The 20,532-nt window shown below is 42.6% G+C and overlaps 1 long non-coding RNA gene across 1 annotated transcript in view; it reads left to right on the forward strand.

Annotated features, from left to right (window-relative positions):
• The first annotated feature begins 14,642 nt into the window (after window positions 1–14,642).
• LOC117796444 overlaps window positions 14,643–20,532 on the forward strand; it is a 63,686-nt gene continuing 57,796 nt past the window's right edge. Inside the window, exon 1 of the long non-coding RNA XR_004620970.1 lies at window positions 14,643–14,755. This is a non-coding gene — a long non-coding RNA (uncharacterized LOC117796444). The remainder of the gene's footprint in view (window positions 14,756–20,532) is intronic.

Consider the following 20,532-nt stretch of genomic DNA (forward strand, 5'->3'; position numbering starts at 1 on the left):
GCCAGAGTGCTCATGACTAATTCAGGACCTCCCTGGCAGTAAGTTCAGGGGCATGGGCATCCAGCTGGGACCCCCATTACCCAGCGGTCCTGCTCCCATTCAGCAGTGGTGAGGATTTAACCCTCTGCATCTGCGCAGAGAATAGACCTGTAGGATCTTTTGAATAGACCTGTAGGATAGACCTGTAGGATCTTTTGAAGCAAGTCCCCGCTTCCCACTCCTGTTCTGCTCTGAGTTTTATGTCTTCATTTGTGAAATGAGGATAAGACCCAGGCTTGAGGTTGCTGAGATAGGGGATGCCGAAGTAATTTATTAGTTACTTAGTATTCAGAAAGTATTTTGGGGGCACCTGGGTGGCTCAGTCGTTAAGCGTCTGCCTTCGCCTCAGGGCTTGATCCCAGTGGTCTGGGATCGAGCCCCACATCAGGCTCCTCTGCTGGGAGCCTGCTTCTTCCTCTCCCACTCCCCCTGCTTGTGTTCCCTCTCTCGCTGGCTGTCTCTCTCTCTGTGTCAAATAAATAAATAAAATCTTTAAAAAAAAAGTATTTTGACACACATTCTTCCTACCCCAGTATTCTCACTCTTTTGCAAGATGACCTTTCAGTTCCTCCCATCAAGAGGTACAGACCATTTGCTCCTTGAACATAGCCTTGACCATGTGATTCACATTGACTGAGACAGTAGCAAATAGGATGCAAGCACTTGGTCGAAAAGCATTTGAATATTGGTACTTGCTCTTGTGACTCTTGGTAGTCTTTAAAATATTTCCTTGAGACTCTGAAAGATGGCAGACCTTGCTTCCCTTCTGGACAGTGCCCAGGGCTCAGACATGCCCTTGGAGTCCAGTAACTTCAGATATCCTGAATCTCATCCTTAGTGCCATACCCACTTGTTAATGAGTCTCTTTCTTTACGCTATGTACACTACTGAGCAAATAAAAAACTGGCCTTGGCTTCTGGGAACACTTGGTCTAAGACCAGGTACACTTTGCATAGTCTGCAAAAAGAGCCTGAAGCAGTGCCAAATATGTATATTAATTAAGTATCTCAAAATAAGTGCCATACTTATAAATTGATCCTCACTTAGAAAGGGATTTTACAATCATTTCAGCTGACCTTTATAACAGTCCTGTGAGCCAGGATGGTGATTCTTTTATTTATAAAGAATCTCAGGCCTAGAGAGTACATGTCTTCCTCAAGTCATATAGCTAGTGTATCGGTTAGTGTTTGCTGCATAACAGCCATTGTAATAATTAGTGGTTTAAGACAATGCTCATTTATTAGCTGATGTTCTTGTGGGTTGGCAATCTAACTTAAGATTGCTTGGGCAGTTCTTCTGCTGGCCGGGCTTGGGCTCATTTCTGCAGCCAAGAACTGGTTGTTTTAGGATATAGTCTCATTCAGGTGCTGGCCTGTTGGTGCTGGTTGTTAGCTGGGGTGATGGAGATGATTGGGTCATGTCTCCAGTAGACTAGCCTGGGCTTATTCACATAGCAGCTGTCACAGAGTTTCCAAGAGCCACAAGGGAAGAACTAACGTTCATGTGTTTTACAACCTGTGCTTGTATCGTGTTTACTACTATCTCATTGGTCGATGCAAATCACATGGTCAAAGTTATATTCAAGGAGTCAGGAAAGAGCCACCCACCTTTTGAGGAGAGGAGCTTCAAGGTCACTTTACAAAGGGGCAAGAATATAGTGATAGGAAGATTTGTGTTTATCTTTACAATTTACTACAGCTAGTAAGTGGTAGATATAGGATAGGAACTAAATATTATTAAGTATTCCTCCTGCTCTGTCAGGGACCAAAGAATGTGACCAAATAATGCTCATCTGATCAATGTCTTTTTTTGGTTTGTTTTACTTAGTAAATTATAATTAAGTTCCTGCCCTATATGAATAGCACATTACAATTTTTCAAACAGATGTATGTCCTAAAACAAAGACCAGCAAATAAATGAGGGCTGGTTGTGAATAGGGAGCATGAGAAATATAAACTGAGAGAAGGTGTCAATGGCACCTTCAATTTCAATTTAAGTCAGTATTTTTTATTCAGCATCTATTATGTCTGATACTGTGTTAAGTTCATGAATACAAAAGTGGATAAGTCCTGGTCCAATTGCTCAAGGAATTCTCAGAAGTGTAGTGAAAGAGATAAACATAGGACAGAAATTAATTATAATGCAGTGGGGAAAGTTCCATTAAAGAAGTTTTATGTATAGTGCTTTGGGGAGTACACAGGGAACAATTAATTCTGTCTCAGAGATTCAGAGATGTGGTCAGAGATGGCTGCAGAGAGAAAGGTACTGGTGACAGGTACAGTTTTACCAATGCAAAGGCACTGAGGTGTCAGCTTGCATGGAATAGTTTGGGGACAGCAAGACCACAGAACATGGAGGGGAGAGGTGGGCGCAATGGCCAGAGGTGGAGACTGGGAAGGTTATAAGTGACTTTGAATGCCATGCTAAATGATTTGAAATTCATCCTGAGAGTTACAAGGTGACATGGAAGACTTTTAAACTGATAGGGTGAGGGCAGAGAGACAGTTTTATATCTGTAGAGTAGGATGATTGCAAGCTACACTTAGAAAGGAAAAACCAGGGGTGCCTGGGTGGCTCAGTCAGTTAAGTGTCCAACTCTTGATTTCAGCTTAGGTCATGATCTCAGTCATGAGATCGAGCCCTATATCGGGCTCTGTGGTGAGCATGGAGCCTGCTTAAGACTCTCTCTCTCTCCCTCTACCCCTCCCCCCTGCTCACATACTCTCTTTCTCTCCTTCTCTCTGTCTCGAAAGAAAGAAAGAAAGAAAGAAAGAAAGAAAGAAAGAAAGAAAGAAAGAGAGGGAAAGAAAGAAAAAGCCAGAGAGTGGAGACCAACTCAGAAGCTTTTGCCAAGTAAGAATTGGTGATAGATTGACTCAAGGAACTACAAGTAGGTTTGAAGAGGAGAGGATGAACTCTAAAAACTATTTTGGAGGAAAGTTTAATGAATGGTTGTGTGGGGGAGATGAAAAAGAGCAACTAGGTGAGTAGGAGCTGGGACAATAAAGACTGATATAGAAGCAGGTCATAGGGAGTGAGTAAGAAAGGCAAAAGGGCAGGGGAGTAGGGATGGCAGGTTCAGCCAGGACCTGTAAGGATCTCCAGAGAAGAATCCAGATAAGTTGGTCACTGAATACCCAGGTCTGAAACTCCAGAAAGAGACATAGGTAGGAGATGTCCAGTTGGAGGTCATCTCATATAGATGGAAAATTTGTTAGAATTTGTTTGATGGTAATGGATAGAAAGTGCAATTCAAGCCACCTTAAAACAAAACAGTAAAAATGATGGAGGTTTGAATTCTATTAAGAATATCTTTGAATTCTTTTAAGAATAGTCTTGCTTCAAGCATGGCTGGATCAAGGGTCCCAGTGACGCTACATTATCTCGCCTCTCTCTCTTTGCTCTGCTTCCTTCTGTATGTTAGTCTTATTCCAGGCATGTTTTTTTTTTTCTAAATGGTAGCAGCATGCTGTTAATCAGTCTTTTATTTGTGATATTTTACCAGTCCATTGAGACTCAGAGGACACAGTTTTAGAACCTGCTGGGCAAGGCCAGCGCATCCCCAAGGAACTCCCCAGAGGCTTTTGGACTCATTTGGTTTGCAGTCTTCTGGAAGTTCTGCAGGGTTTTGAAAGTATCTGAGTCCATTCAGTGGGGTGACTGGCCATATTCAGACCACAGTTCTTTTTCTGGAGCCAACTGATTCTAGTTCTGTTCTGGGCAAGGCTGGGGCACCTCAGGAACAGCCACATTTAAGGGGTCAGCAAAGAAAGAAGTAATAGTGAAAGAAAATGAGAGAGGTCAGTGAGTTTGAAGGAGAACCAGGAAAAAGCTACTTCATCTATCCTCCTTCCCAAGGAACACCAGAATTATCAGACATCCTATCTATCTATCTCTTGCTTTTCTGTCTCTGGAGTCCTCTTCACCAGACAGCTAATTTCTTTAGAATGTTAAGCACTTCACCAGTTGCTGTAAACAGCCCCACGGTGCACATCCAACACTTATCATGAAGATTAAACTATTAATATGGAGGAAGGGGGCAGCTAAAGAGATAATCAAATTTAATTCGATTTTTTCCCCAAGAAAACCATAAGTCAGGACAGAGTGCTGTATCTTAATAGCCTCTAAAGACACCTCTATCCAAGAGAATTAGCTCATTTTCTTTGAATCTTAGCATTAGAAGCTCCAGTGCCTCCTACAAGAAAATCTTCTGGTATCTTTTGAATAGCTAACTCAAAAATTAAAAGAGTTTAGGTCAAGTGAGAGGAAGGTGCGTACACTTATTCTGACAGTCTCATCATCTGAAATAATACCACTGCTCTGTCAGAGTTACTGTAAAAATTACATGACATAATGTTTGTCAAGTGCTTCAAATGGTCATGCCATATAGTGGCAAATTTAATCATATGGTAGCAGTTAATAAATAACTAGTTACATGAAACCCTTCAAATGTATTTTTTTGTTTTTCTATCCCTAGCACTAGTGCCTTCATGAAGCTTTTGTTGAAGTGAGACCATACACAAATAAGCAAGTAAAATATAAAGCATGTGTAAGGGATCAAAATATGCCATCCGCAAGTATGCCACTTTGGCATAAGGATTATTTTGAACTGGAGGCAAATGAGAACCAAAAGATTCAGAAAGGCACCTTCCAGGATCTTCCCTTATCAGACCAAAGGCAGAAACGTCTGAGAAATGAGGACTACCATAAATTCCCCCTCCCAGCAAGGTTTCACAGTCATGAGAAAGACAGAAAGTCAGCAATGAGATGGATGTGGAAAAAACCCTCCTCCATTAGTTTCCTCACATATTTACCTTCCCTAGCTTGCCACCCTTGGAAATCTAAAGCCTCCTTCTTTGTCTTTTCACTTCTGCACATTTATTGTTCTTTGCTAAGTTGCTTTCTAAGCCCAAGTTCTAATCACCCCTTTGAGTTACTCATCACCTGCTTTCTCCTGTCTGTTTGCATTTGCTTCATGTGTGAATACAATCTGTTTTTCTCTTGCTAATCTCTCTTTTGTTAGTTTAATATGCAAATCTTCAGCAGGACATCCTAGAAAACATAGAGAGTAGAAGAAAAAGGTTTTCTTCCTCCCCTACATGTGTCAAATGGTAATAAATGGTACAGAGAAAAATAAGGCATGAAAGGTCGATAGGAGCGTGAAGGAGGAGCATGTGATTTAAAATTGGAAGGTATGCAAAGGTATGCAAGGGGTATTTTGAGAATATTTTTTTTCCTGTCACTTAGAGCTGAGGGCATCCTGAGAGCTATATCAAGACTTGGCTGTTGTCTTTGGAGAGCTTGTGTTTGGCAGCTAATACAGATGAGTAACCAGAAGATGATACTATGTCTGTGAGTGTAGAATGCACAGACAGCTGAAGAAACACATAGGTGTGTCAGATAGGCAGCAAGGTCAGTCAGATCACAGAAAGCCTTCTGCACTGTGATTCCTGGCCTCCTTGAATACTCTGACCCAAGCCAAGAGGAGACACAAAGTGCTCTGCTGTAGTCCCTGACATGGCTCTTTCAAGACGAGGCTCTTTTAATGAGACTTTATAAAGGGCTATTGTATCATAGGGAAATAAACCTGGGGGAACAATAAGTCTACAATCTGCACTGCTCAATAAGGTAACCACTAGCCACGTGTGGCTCTTTAAATCTAAATTTATCAAAATTACATAAAATGAAAAATGCACTTGTTTAATCATGCTAGCCACATATGGCTACTGGACAGTGCAGATATAGGACTTTCCCATCACTGCAGGAAGTTTAGTCTGCTGCACAGGCCTCGGTAATGTGGCTCAAGCCATATGCTGCTCAGACTTGAATGTGCATGGAGATCACGTAGGGATCTTTTTAAAAAGCAGATTTTGATTCATTAGGTCTGGAGGTGGCACCTAAGAATACGCATTTCTACTAAGCTTCCTGGTGATGCTGATGCTGATGGTTCACCAGCCTAGCAGGGACTTAGAAGTGACGGCATGTTCTCCGGTACTCACAGGAAAGAGTTGGTGCCCAGGAGCCTTCTGCATTAACTCCTTCCTCACCCATCCTAGGTCTTATTTCTCCCTTCAAGGTAAATGACATGTAGTTTATTAATCCCACTGTCCCTTACTAGAAGCTCATGGCTTATGGACAAGTGCATGGATTAAAGAATCAGAATGCCTATGTTAAATTCCTGGCTTTAGAATCTACTAGCTGTGTGAACTTGAGCAAATTACTTAGCCTCTCAGTGCCTCAGTTTCTATTATCAAAATAGAATAATAATTTCTTAGAATGTCTGAAACTTTGGAAGTGTCTTGTGTTACCGATTTTTTTTATTAATCAAATAGGTTTTGTTGCAAGGCATATTTTCTCATATATCTACTCTGTGCTAGGGACTAGGAAACACAGTGATGGTTCTTACCTAGAAGGGCTACCAGGTAGAATTGCAGATGTCTGGCATCAGTATAGGTCTTTGGGAACAAGATATTATGTACTTTGTTGAATAAGAAAAAGATGTGTCACCATGGCACATTTCTATGAAAATCTGCTTTTATTCTGCTGCTTGGTATTTTTGTTGACGTTATAGGGCTGCCATGCATGTAGCTTAACCAGTAAGATAAGGTTCCTACATATGCAATTGGAAGATATTTCACCAGGCCCAGTCTCTGCACAGAGTCATATTCAAGGAAAGACAGTACAATACTAACATTATTAAAAGCAAATTTATGTTTTACTGTCTTCTCTTTGAAAAAAAAAAAGACTTTATTTGAGAGAGAGAAAGAGCATGAGTAGGGGGACGGGGCAGAGGGAGAGGGAAAAAGCAGGCTCCGCACTGAGCAGGGAGCCCAATACGGGGCTTGATCCCAGGACGCTGGGACCCTGGGACCACAACCTGAGCTGAAGGCAGATGGTTGACTGAGCCACCCAGGTGCTCCTTAACTGGCTTCTCTTAAAGAGTGTCTCAGAGGATGTAATTTATAACTCAGAGTAGTGCTTCTTAGGATCTTTTATTCCCTGTTCCTCCCAGTTTCCTTTCTCATTCTCATCTTCCCACCACATCTTTACCTGAAACCAAGCCCATGATTCTTTCCTGCCTCTTTCTCCCTATTTCCCACTCATCTAGTGGGCCCAGACCTTGCCTCTCCCACCTGCCCATCCCTCACTCATCAGCTGTTTCCTATGACATCCTCCTCCTCCAGTCTTGATGTTCACACTCCCACTTCCTTTCAGAAGCTTATGCTCCTGGCCTTCTCCACATCTTGCTGCCTGTTGGGAGAGGAAGTATGGCTGTAGTTCTCATTGCTTCTGGGTGGAAATCTGCCTAGTTCTCAGGTTCCAGAGGAGAGCTCAAAAACTGACCCTGAAAACAAAACTCCTTCCTCCATAGAAAAGAGTGTGGAGGGTATGGTGGACAGAATTCTAAGATGTTCCCTAAGATCCCCACCTCCTGGGGTACACACCCTGCATTATGTCCAGGACCATCAACATGCTAGATTTTACTTCTGTAGTTAGGTTGTGTTACATGCTTATTGACTTTAAGAAAAGGGGATCAATCAAGGGGAGCTTGAACTAATCAAGTGAGCACTTTAAGAGCCCAAGGGTGTTCACAAATATGACATTGACATAGCTATGGACTAACTTATCAGTCAGTGGAACAGAATGTAGAATCCTAAAGTAGGTCCTAACATATATGATAATTTAATATTTGACTAAAGTTGTGATTTTACCAGATGAAAAATTGTGGGTAATTTAATACATGATGCTGACAACTAGCTTCCAAATGGAAGAAAACAAAGTTGGATCCTGCCCTTAAACCATTAAAAGATACCTTCTAGATATGTTATACTCATAAATGTAGTAATAATAAAATTGTTTTATGGTATAATCTAAGAGACTTTGTGCATAATCTCAAGCAGGGGAGATCTTAACCAAGATTGGAAACCCAGAAGTTATTAACAACATGTAGATATATTTGATGTCAATAAAACCAAAGATAAGTTGGAAAAAATGGCCACATAATGATACTTCGGTGATTAATATCTACAGTTAAAAAAAAAGAGCTCTAACAAGTCGATAAGAAAAGATAAATAACTCAAAAGAAAAATGTGTAAAAAAAATGAACAGGCAATTTAAATAAGTGCAGATAACCATGTGAAAATGATAAATTTCATAGTAAAATGAAAATGCATATTAAAATAATAATACAGTCACTTTTCTCCAAACAAAACATTTAAAATCCTTATCTTCAGTTTTTAGTATGGATGTGGGGAGTTGCCTATGCTATCAAACATTGCTAATGGTGATAGCGATTGCTATAACCTTTTTAGAAATGAAGCACTGCATAACTGTTACATTTAATGTATATACGTAATTTGTAATTTTTAAATTGTAATGTTTATAAATGTATAGTGTGTATTTGTTTATAATTATAATGTTCATTCATAAAAAAATAATAAAGTACACGACAAAGCAAACAAAACAAAACAAACAGACAGTAGCAGAGAGTTTTCTCCACTTGGTCACCAGGGAGTCTGCTCCAGACTGCCTATCCGGATCCCCTTCCTTTGCTGCAGATGGTTCCGACGACCCCCTGCACAGGTCATGTACTTCCACACCCCCGGAAATTTGCGTGTGCCTCTCCCCTAGCTCTAACTCCCTCTCCTCTTCCCTACTTGTCTTTCAGGGCCCAGCTCAAGGCTCCCCTCTTGCACACTCCCAACTTGCCAGTCTCAGAAAGGTTGATCCCAGACTCAAAGTTTTATAGCTCATTAATGGAAGCAGGGCCTCCCAACAGCCTTGCTCATTCCACTGTTCCACATTCCGTGAAGAAAGGAAAGAAACTCTTTGCTAGGTCAATAATCAACCTCAAAATAGTCCCTTTTGCCTAATTCTCATCTCCAGATGGCAGGTTTTCTTAAAGCAGGCACACTGTAACCTGGCCAGTCTGGCAGCCCTAATTCTATAGAGCCTCTCTGGCTGTGGATTTCTAATGAAGCTGGAGCTGCGAGGTGCTGCCGGAGGCCCCCAGTGAGAACCGGAGGGCCCTGGGCTCTTCCCACAGGATCCCTGATCATGTTCTCATTTCCTCCTCCAGAAAGTGGGGCTAAAATAAGCCCAGGGGCTGAGGAAGGGGTGAGTCAGAGCTCTCAGAGTGAACAATCACTGCACTGCAGCTCCTTGTAAGAAACATCCCCCATGGGCCCCGGGTTGTTTATGCCAAGAGCTGTTAAGTCTGAAAAATGAGCTCTCCTAAGACAGGGTGGCAGCAAGCTTCCCTTGCTGGAGATGGCAGGGTGCTTCATAGCGTGGAAACTTTCTGTGCTAGTATAAAGGAAGGGCACGCACCCCTCTGAGCTGGGGAAGCATGGTGACAGGAAGGAGGAGCCTGGGCTGGAAGCCAGGTGACATGACGTTTAGTCCCAGCTTCCCTGCTGACCAGCTGTGTCAAATCAGGTAATACCCTTTACCCCTTTGGGTCTCTTTTTGCTCAGTTGCAAGATAAAAACTTAAGTCCAGATGATTTTCAAGTTTCCCTCTGGCTCTGGAATTCTTTTCTGTTTATCTGAGAATCTTCCCAAGTTCCAGGTCTCCTGGTTCACTGTCAGGTCCTAGACTGGCGTGGAATGTTAAATGCAGAGAGACGAATGATGATGTGGCCCGAGGCAGACCTCGCTCCCATGAACCAGGCTCAATCGGCCCCGACTGATTGGGCGCCTCTATTGTGCCAGGCATCTGGGAGACAGCTGAGGATGAGAGGGGGAAGGGAGAGGCTCCCTCACAAGCTCCCTGTCCAGCAGACAAGAGTATGCCCAGAGATATGGACAACATGAAGGTGACCAGTAGCACCAACGGCTTTGCTAAGCCCTACTAAAAGATACACTCAAGGACCTCAGAATGAGGAACAGTCCAAAGGAGTCCAAGTGGAAGAGGGCTTCAGTCTGTTACTAGATTTTCCCCACCTCAGCCAAAAGTTTTGATGAGAGAGAGGTCAGTATGAAATGACCAGAGAGGTCAAAATTCATTTTCCTCAGATGATCCAACATTTTAATATCCATATAGTTTTCTCCAGACAGCCAAAATAGTTCAGGATGGTTTTCATCCCTGAGTATCCCCATAATTGAGAGAAAAATCATTCACATGTGGTGATGGGAGCCACTCAACTGAGAAAGCTCTTTTTTTTTTTTTTTTTTTGAGAGAAGAGAGAGAGAATGTGCACACACACACACGGGGGGCGGAGGGGGGGCAGAGGGGACAGAGAGAGACCATCCCAAACAGGCTTCCATGCCCAATACAGGTAGCCGGACACTGGACTCGACCTCACAACCCCGAGATCATAACCTGAGCCTGTATCAAGAGTCTGATGCTTAATCAACTGAGCCACCCAGGTGCCCCTTAACTGAGGAAACTTTTAATCCCAAGAATAAGAGACTAAATAATGCCTAAGAGTGAAGAGTCTAGTCCTATTATGCTCATCATCCAATATATTTACCACAGCTAGCACTTCCAGTATGCCTTTCAATCATTTTAAACATTTATTTAGGACATTGCATCTTAAACCACATTTAAAACAAATATTAACATTTAATTACATATTTTAATATTCCAAATACCATGAGGCTTCATTTAATTTTGTGATTTTCTCATTAATGAGATTTTTTGCCTTCAAGTTTTTGTTTTGATGCTTTAAAAATTAAGTAGGGGCGCCTGGGTGGCACAGTGGTTAAGCGTCTGCCTTCGGCTCAGGGCGTGATCCCGGCGTTATGGGATCGAGCCCCACATCAGGCTCCTCTGCTATGAGCCTGCTTCTTCCTCTCACTCCCCCTGCTTGTGTTCCCTCTCTCGCTGGCTGTCTCTATCTCTGTAAAATAAATAAATAAAATCTTTAAAAAAAATAAAATAAAATAAAAATTAAGTTAATTTTGAGATATACACATGGAAAATGAATAAAATATACATACAGAGGACGAATAAAATATGTATGCATACATATATTGCAAATAAATAAATAACCACCAGTCAGATCATATCGTCTTATAGATTCCCCTCCTCTTCCTAAGTTTGTCTAAATCACACGTTTCCCATTTGTAACCACAGCTGTAATGCAGCATGGGAAGCACCTAGGGTGGTACCTCGTACACAGTCAGTACTCAATAGGTGTTCATCCTAATTGTGATTTAGTGATTTGTTCAACAAACATCTACGAGCTTGTATCATGTGCCAGCTCCGTGTCGAGCACGGAAGGAAGATGACTGGCACATGGTGTCCCGTCCCAGGACCAAGAGGGAGACAGATATGTGAACAGATGAAACAGATCAGTTACAGTCTCTGCTAATGGACAGCTCTGCCCACTGGTTCTAGGACACAGAGGAAGGAGTGATTCATCTGAAGAAGTGGATGGAGTTTGTCAGTCAGCGGGGTGGGAGGGGAAGTGATTGTTCCCCCACAAGGAACAACTTGAGTGGAGCCTGCAGGCTCTGGTGAGCAGGCTTGTTGCCGTGCACCCTGGCGAGGGCAGAATCCGGGAAGGACCTGGACTTTTCCCTTGGGGGACAGGAGAACCGTCAGTCCTATAAGCTCATCAAATTTAGGGAGATGGTTGACTGAACAATCAGTAAATATTTTCTAAAGTAATGAATCAAAAAAAATTTAGGGGGATGATTGTTACAGTGGAGTGGAAGTTTTGGGATTACATAGAAACATCTTTCATAACCACATGTGACAAATAATAATTCATAATATTTATAGAGCCTTCTGAGCACTGTACATTCATCATTTAATCACCACAAAAATTACCTGAGATAGATACTATGACTACTGAGAGGTAGTAGAATTTAATCATGATGAAGCCATGCTTTGAACTAAACTGTTGGTGTTAAAATCCTGACTCCACACTTATTAAATGTGTCCTTTTAGGCAAGTAACTTTCCATACCTCAGTTTTCTTCCTTTTATAATGGGGTTATAAAAGGGCCATGATGATGGTCTGGTGGGAAGGATTAAATGAGATTCTACTGTACATTGTTTAGAACAATGCCTGTCCAAAGCATGACGTTTAATGGGTGTTGACCCACTATTGACCCATTTCACCTAGGAGGATATTGAGGTTTGGGGAGAGAGAGTCATGTTTCCAAGGTCACGTGGTCAGGAAGTCACAGATCCTGGGTTCAAATGGGAATGTTAATCTACTTGATCATTGTTACCTTCAAGACCCTGGTTAATTAATTAATGGAGACATCAAACACTTATTCACTCATTAAGCCCCTACTAAAGGTCAAGCATGGTGTTTTGTCATTTCACGTGAACTACCTCAGGCGCTGTCCACCACACAACGTGTATCGCTGTTCCAGTTTTGTAAGGGAGAGCATCCACGATCAGGGGAGTTGAGTCACTTGTCCAAGACCACAGCATTGCTGTTGACATCCCAACGTCCAGCCCACACCATCTGCAGGGGCAGGGCTTGATTAGCCTCAGCTAATCATGGAAATCAAATCCCAGTCTCCAGCTGGAGAACCCAGGCCTAAGCCAATTAGTGCAGGGCATTCTGTTGGCCACAGGATTAGCTCAGAAATGAGTGTAAATTTGGTTCAAAAACGTGCGAGGGAAAATCTTCTGCATCTTCTGCAAATATTGCCATCAGTCTTTAGAGAAGTGCTCAGCAGGAAACTGTCCTGTCCTCTGACATTGTGTGTGGGTCTGAGGTCTGGCAGTGCAGTAGACTTCTTGCCATCGGTGTGAGGATGCCCATGTGTGCAGGGGGTGGGCATGGCCAGGAGAATCACAGAGACCGCTGGATGAAGCTAACCCTGAAGCTTCCATCTATGTGGGCCAGTGGATGTCCTTATTGTTCCAAACAGTCAGACGAAGGATTTCTGCATAGCCAGCAAAACAGAGAGCTGGGGTCCAACTCCAAGTCTGAACCAAGGCGACTCCCCAGTCCGTGCCTTCCTGCAGTGCTTGGCTGCAGACATGGCTCCTCTACCCAAGTTGTTTACCATCTGGCAGAAGGCTTTTGGCATTCTGCTATAGCGGCAGATTTGATCATCAGTCACAATGCCAAAGTAATGGTGGTTTGAGTCATTGTTTATCTGTTGGTCTAATTCTTCCATAATAAATATGCATTGCTTAGATAATAAAAACAACAAAGGGGAAAATTCCATGTGAGGCAGAGATAAAAAAGATCTGCTAAAAAAGAAGGCTTATATAAAGATAAAGCTGTATGATGTACGTCTGGCATGTTTTAAAAAATGCTAAACTGAATTGGGCCAAACACAGAGCAAGGCGCCGGGCCTTTTATCACACACTAGGCACCAGTTCCCTTGGAGACCTGATTATTAATTAGGAGGAGCTGATGGTAGCTATTACCAAACTTCCCTGATTTCCCCCTTTCAGTAGAGGACCTTACAGAGAAATGCCCTAATCAAGACAGCTTCTGAAGACAATGGGTCCAGCCAAGAGAGATTTTAGAACTTTAATGAGAGGTCCTACAAGTTCATGTAATTCTCAGACAGAGAAAGCCAAAGAGGATACCTGCTATCCATTAGAAGTTTGGTTTAATGCTGTGTTTTTGTGTGAATGTGTCCACTTCCCTCGTTCCACAGTGAGATCTTCAGGGACAAAGAAGCTCTCTGTCCACGAGGAAGGGAGCCCCTAACACCCAAGGGTAGGCTCAGTGTTTGTGAGGTTGTACCATATTAACAGACAGTGATAGAGGGGTGTTGAAGCCAAGAGAAGACAGACAGCCTTCTGAGGGGGTAGAGGGCCCGCCCAGTGCCAGTCAGCACTAGCTGCAAAATGGGGAGGAGTCATTTCTGGAGAGAAACACCAAATGAATGAAGGTTTATCGGGAAGCAGATGGAGTTTGTCCATTGTGGGGTCCTAGTACAGTTGTTCTAACGCCTTCTTTAACGTTAGGCCTTCTGACTTTGGTTCCTCACCTCAAACATACTAAATTGCCTCCACATCCCACATTAAATGGAATTTATATATGATAAATTAGAAAATTATGTTATTAAAGTTTAAAAATTATAAAACTTGATTTGATACATTTTGTAGACACACTAACCAAAACATGTATTAATTTAAATTCTACCACTTTCATATTTCAGAGCCTATAATTTTGTATCTGAGGTCTCAAGGATTTCCCTAGGCCCTTGGAAAGGTTGTAGGCCCCAGCTCCTGTTACCGTGGAACAAGATGGTAATAGATGAAACAGTCCTAGCGGATGAGAAGGACAGTTGTCCATCTGTTGGGCTGGTAGGCAATGAGCGGTTACATCCATCTCTGTTTTTCTCAGTGCATGGCAAATAACAGGCACTCAGTGGTTGCAAGCAGATTGACACCGAGACAGGAGAGGAGGGGACTCAGATCAAGGTTATTCGGGCAAGTTAGGTCCAGGTGTACGCCAAAAGCTCTGGGCATTCTGTCCTACACAGGAATCTCATGTCTTTCCTCAATTCCATTTCTCTGGGTGTCGGACAGTGGCAGCATATAGATAAGTTAAAGAAAAACTAAAAACCTGTCTGTGTGCCAGGCACTGTGCTAGTCCTGCTTACATATAATGATTTCAGGGAAATCACAACAACCCTGTGCAGTAGTAGTATTTGTATTATATTTTACAGACGAAGAAACTGAAGCTGGATGGGTCATGAGAAAGTCCCACAGCAGAGCAAGAACTCCAAGTTTTGTGAGACACTGAGGACCCATCCTTCCCTAGAGAGTTTTCAAATAAGTAGGTGAGTGCAGGGCCGGGGAGGGGTGAGGGAGAGGTGTCAAGAACCCTCTGGAGCAGACATCTAGAACCCTGGTTTCCTGGGATCCCTGCCTCCCTGGCACATTTCCTTTCTGCTCTCCTGTAAGTGCCCTGTTCAGTCTCTGGCTTCCTAGAATTGACCTCAGCTACCCCTTCCTTGCTAAGAACAGATCATCTTGCTGGGCTTTTGCCAAGGGCATTAATAAAATAGCTCCTGTCATTGTAGCCACACAAAGGTAGACAAGGAAATTACTCTCAGTCAAAAAGCAGAAACCCAGTCTCCAGCTGGAGCTCAATTCCTGACCTTCCCAGCCCCAGGGGCATAGGTTAAGATGCCTTTTCTCTCCATTTATTAGATTAGTTTCATCCTCATAGACAATCCCTCCCTCCAGCTGTACCCGTGTTTACCTGCTGTTGTTTCTAATGTCGACAAACGTCATGGAAACAAAGCTCAGAGGAAAGATCAGTGTCTGGAGGCAGACAGGCATGAGCTGGCTTGCTAGAACTCGGATTTTGAGCAGGTCGCTTGAGGTCAGCTTCCTCATCTGTAGAGGATTGAGGATGAATTAAACGATGCAGTAGAACTCTGGCCAGTGCATTAAATTACCTGGGAATTCCTGTACTTTTGGAGGAAGTATGAAGCAGAGAAGCAAGAGAGATGCCTTTATTTTCTCCCAGGGATGAGGGTGGAAGGCAAGGGACACTTTTTGAACTGAGGGCACAGACCGTGCAAAGCCTAGGGACAAATGAAATCTAATAGAGCTGGATCATAGACTATGGGGAAGGGATGAGGGGAAGTAAATTAAGGCTCAAGAGCTCAAGCTAATCCAGGTAGTTCAAAGCCATATAAGGACATAGCATATTATCATAAGAAAATGAGGAGACACTGAAGGGTTTTAAACAAGGGAGCAACATGGCTCATTTATGTTTTTGTAACTTCACCTTACCGAAGTAGAAAATAGATTGTGGAGGGTCGAGGCTGGAGACAGGCAACTCAGTTAGGAGGCTGATGAACCAGTCAGGTGATGGAGTGGCAGGCTTGATCTGGAGGTGGAGGCGGGTATAGAGGAAAGTGGACGACTGTGTGTCACTTGCTTGTTCTTCTGTTTTCAACCACATATGGAGGATAGTGGTAGTATACTCATCCCAGAGTTGTTAGGGGACTCAATGAGATCATGCACGCAGAGTATGCAGCACAGTGTCTGCCACGTAGAGAGTGGAAGCAGTTGTCATCGTTCGTGGTGGCAGCCGTGGTCACAGGATGCACTCAGAAAATGTAACACATGCAACCAATGAATGAGTAGAAGAAAAAGCCCTTTGGAAAATGAAATCCTGGTTAAAAGGTATGAGTGGTCTGGTGAGATGGAAGTGGAGAGGTGGGGAGAGCTGCTGTCTAAGAAGGTCGATGTGCCTGGATGGTGAGCTCTCCTGAGAAGTAGGACATGGAGAGGAGGTGTCCAAAATGTGTTATCATATGGTTTCACTCATTTATGGAACAAAAGAAATAGGACGATCGGTAGGAGAAGAAAAGGAAGAATGAAGGGGGGGTAAACAGAAGGGGGAATGAACCATGAGAGACTATGCACTCTGGGAAACAAACTGAGGGCTTCAGAGGGGAGGGGAGTGGGGGAATGGGACAGGCTGGTGATGGGTATTAAGGAGGGCACGTATTGCATGGTGCACTGGGTATTATACATAAGTAATGAATCATGGAACATTACATCAAAAACTAGGGATGAACTGTATGGTGACTAACATAACATAATAAAAAATTATTATTAAAAAAAAAGAAAGGTGACAGGAAACGAGGTCAGAATACAAAAATAAGTTGTATTTCTATATAATAACCAGCAATTAGAAATTTTTAAAGTAAACACATTATCTTCAAAAGTATGAACTACTTAAGCATAAGTTTATAAAACATGTACAAGACCTATATACTGAAAACTATAAACTCTGCTGAAAAATTAAAGATCTAAATAAATGGTGAGATAAAAAAAAAAATGTGGAAGGTGGGGTAGACAGGCTGGAGCCCCTTGGAAGAGGGTCTAGAAACAGAAACAGGTTGGTAGTAAAGCTATTTTTAGTTTGGTAAAAAGCAGTCTACAGAAGAAATATAACCTGTGACCAGAGTCCTCTTTGCCTCTGTCCTCCCTGCCAGGAAAATTAATCATTGAGGCAGGAGAGTGGGAACTAACATTGGTTGGAGGAAATAAAAAATGTAGAGAGAGTGTCTTGTTCTGTTAAATGCGTTCAAGTCTCATTGTTTAGACATTCATTTCAAACTGGGAATGTCTTTATTGTCTTTGCTGATTTTGAAGGAATGTATGCTCATTGTAAAACTCTCAAGCTATCAATAGGGACTATTTTGAGCACTAACTTTGTGGCAGGAAGTTGGCATAGGGCCTTATTCGTATTTATGTCATTTAATTATCACGCCAGGGGCTCCTGGGTGGCTCAGTCAGTTGAGTGTCCGACTCTGGATTTCAGCTCAGGCCTTGATCTCATGAGATCAAGCCCCACCCCCACCCCCAGGCAGCCTGTTTAGGATTCTCTCTCCTCCTCGGCCTCTCCCCCACCTCACAGATTTGCACTCACACACTCTCTCTAAAAAATAAATAAATAAATAAATAAATAAATAAATAAATAAATAAAATAAAATTATCACCCCAAACTTATTGTGCTGATAGTGTTTACCCATTTTACAGCTAAAGAAGCTGAGGCCAAGAGAGGATAGGCAACTAGTGCACGGTCGTCCAGCTATGTCCCCACCTTGCTAGTTTAGGAAAGTTACTTAACCTCCTCCCTAAGCCTTGGTTGTTTTCACTTGCTTAGGGAGGATAATAACCAGACCGTACACTCCAACATGGAAGCCATGCTCTGGTTTGAAACCTGCTTCTCCAACTTAATAAGGGACAGTCCCATAACCATGTGCCTCAGTGCCTCCTCTGTAAAATGGGGATATGAATAGTACCCATGGTTGTTGCGAGGATCCAATTAGCTAATAGATGTTACAGGCTTAGAACTGTACCTGGTATGTAGTGACTGTTAACTGATCTTAACATTATTGGTAGTAGTCGCGTTCTTATGCTCTTTTGCTAGAAGAATGTCCGTTATCTGGGCAAGGTTCATTAGAGGGAAAAGAATGGGATTTTAAGGGCAGGGCAGATCTATTTTGAAGAATAAAGGAGCTAACACCTGTGAAACACTCAGCACAGTGTGTGGAAAATAGTATGTGTGGATGTCCATTATTTATTATCTATAAATTCCAGAACATGTGCTCTTAACTGCTATTTGCGGCTTCTTCACACTACATTAGGATGGCTAACATCTTATTATTCAGAGGCAGACCTGTTAATAGGTCTCCCATCTTTCCATACTTTTGAAACAATCACATAAACTTGTTTCTGTGTGATTTTCACTTTTAACTATGGGTTAAATGTAGTGGATATGAATTCTGGCTTTGGTCCATAGTACTGCATGACCTTAGGGAGGCTACTTGCCTCAATCTTAGTTTCTTCACCTGCAAAATGGGGATAATAACATAGATCTCTTAAATGGTAGTAAGGACAAATTCAATAATTTAAGACACATAACTGAACCTGGTCACATGGGTTTAAAAAAGACTTAGTGGTTTAAAACAGATATTCCATACAATAGCCAGATTAATCCTCATAAATCAGATTGTGTTGTTTTCCTGCTTAAACTCTGAAATGATCCCATTGCATGAAATGTTCCCATTCTTATGCCCTACCTTGGTCTATGTGAGGGTTTTCGGTGGCCTGGGAAATGTTATTTTCATTCTCCGCCTGAGTTCCTGACTGAGGAAGCCATACGTAAGTATTTTTCATACATTTGTTTGGAGTATATGGCATAAGTCTGTGGAGAAATAGGTTGAAAGGGTCGCCTGGGTGACGCAGTCAGTTAAGTGTATGGCTTCGGCTCAGGTCATGGTCCCAAGGTCCTGGGATCGAGGCTCAAGTTGGGCTCCCTTCTCAGTGGGGAGCCTGCTTCTCCCTTTCCTCCCAGCTTGTGTTTTCTCTCTCACTATCTCTGTCTCTCAAATAAATAAATAAAATCTTAAAAAAAAAAAAAGAAATACATTGAAATCTGAGGGAATTATAGACTGAGTTGTGTTCCTCCCAATTCATATGTTCAAGCCCTGACTCTCAGTGTGACTGTATTTGGAGATAGGATTGTTAAAGAGGTAAATAAGGTTAAGTGAGTTCATAAGGGTGGGGCCCTAATCCAATAGGACTGATGTCCTTATAAAGAAGAAGAGAAGGGGACATGAGCATGCACAGAGGAAAGACTGTATAAACACACTCAGACAGAAAGCTATCTGCAAACCAAGGGTTCACTGGAACCCTACCATATTGATGTGGAATTTCCAGCTTCCAAAACTGTGAGAAATAAATTTCTGTTTTTGAAGCCACCCAGTCTGTGATAGTGTTATGGTGGCCCTAGCAAACTAATACAGGAGGCTTGCTAAGACAGCACCCAAGAAATAGTCTGATTACAGGTTCATAGGTAGATGTGGAGAACCTCAGGCTTCCTCCCAAAGGGCTTGACCACGTAAAATTTATGGCAAAGAGGAACAGAGAATATCTGCCTCCTTTAGGTACCTTGGATGATAAAGAGGAGAAGATAGGCTAGGATTCATTTTCTGAAAGTCACACATTGGATAAATCAGTCCTCCTGCTAAGGAAGAGTGGGTGAAGGATGAGGACTCCAGAACTATTTCTCCAGTTGCATTCTATGGAGGCACGAAGAGTGGAGGTTGGAATGTCCCTAGTAAGAACCTACAAGACCTGGCATGATTGGCCTCTTGACTCTTTGTCTTATTTGGTCTTATCTTCTTCTTGCTGGCCATATTCCAGGCACACGATCTCCTTTCCATTCTTGAGTTCCCCCAAGCCCTTTGCCTGGTCTGGGTTCTTTGCACTTGCTGTTCCCTCTGCCTGAAACTTCTCCCTCATGCTCATGCTTCATGTTTCAGTCCATATGTCGCCTTCCCAATGAGTCTTTCCCTAACCATCTTACTGAAAGTGGCCACCAGAAGTTACTTGCTAATTGAAGGTCATGCTATTTATTTCTTCCTGTATAGAATTTAACCAAATCTGTAATTACCTATTACATTTTATTGGTGTACATTATATGTCTCTCAAGAATGTCAATATCCCAGAGTACCTGAAACATCGTTGGTGTTTAATAAACGTTAGTTGAGTGCATGTTGAGAAAAAGAAAAGCAAATCCTGACATCGAGGAGCTGGCCTGCTGGTGGCAGAGAGGTCCTGGTGTTCTAGGAGCCAGCTTGGAACTCACAGCTAGGTCTGTTGAACTCAATTTCATAGAAATGCCAGTAGTAGGCGAAGTCACTCTATCATGGAACAAGATAAAAGCATGACCACAAAAATAAGCAAATATCCTGAGTAATATGAGTGACTTCTTCAGCCTTGCTCCTGTCTTCCCTCCCTATAGGTAAGATTTATTAAGATATCCAAGGAGAAGGGGCGCCTGGGTGGCACAGCGGTTAAGCGTCTGCCTTCGGCTCAGGGCGTGATCCCGACGTTACGGGATCGAGCCCCACATCAGGCTCCTCTACTATGAGCCTGCTTCTTCCTCTCCCACTCCCCCTGCTTGTGTTCCCTCTCTCGCTAGCTGTCTCTATCTCTGTCAAATAAATAAATAAAATCTTTATAAAAAAAAAAAAAAAAGATATCCAAGGAGAAAATAACCCCTGCTTCTTCACAATCTCCA

Source organism: Ailuropoda melanoleuca, chromosome 15, assembly GCF_002007445.2.
Source record: "Ailuropoda melanoleuca isolate Jingjing chromosome 15, ASM200744v2, whole genome shotgun sequence".
In the NCBI taxonomy this organism is placed as follows: domain Eukaryota; kingdom Metazoa; phylum Chordata; class Mammalia; order Carnivora; family Ursidae; genus Ailuropoda; species Ailuropoda melanoleuca.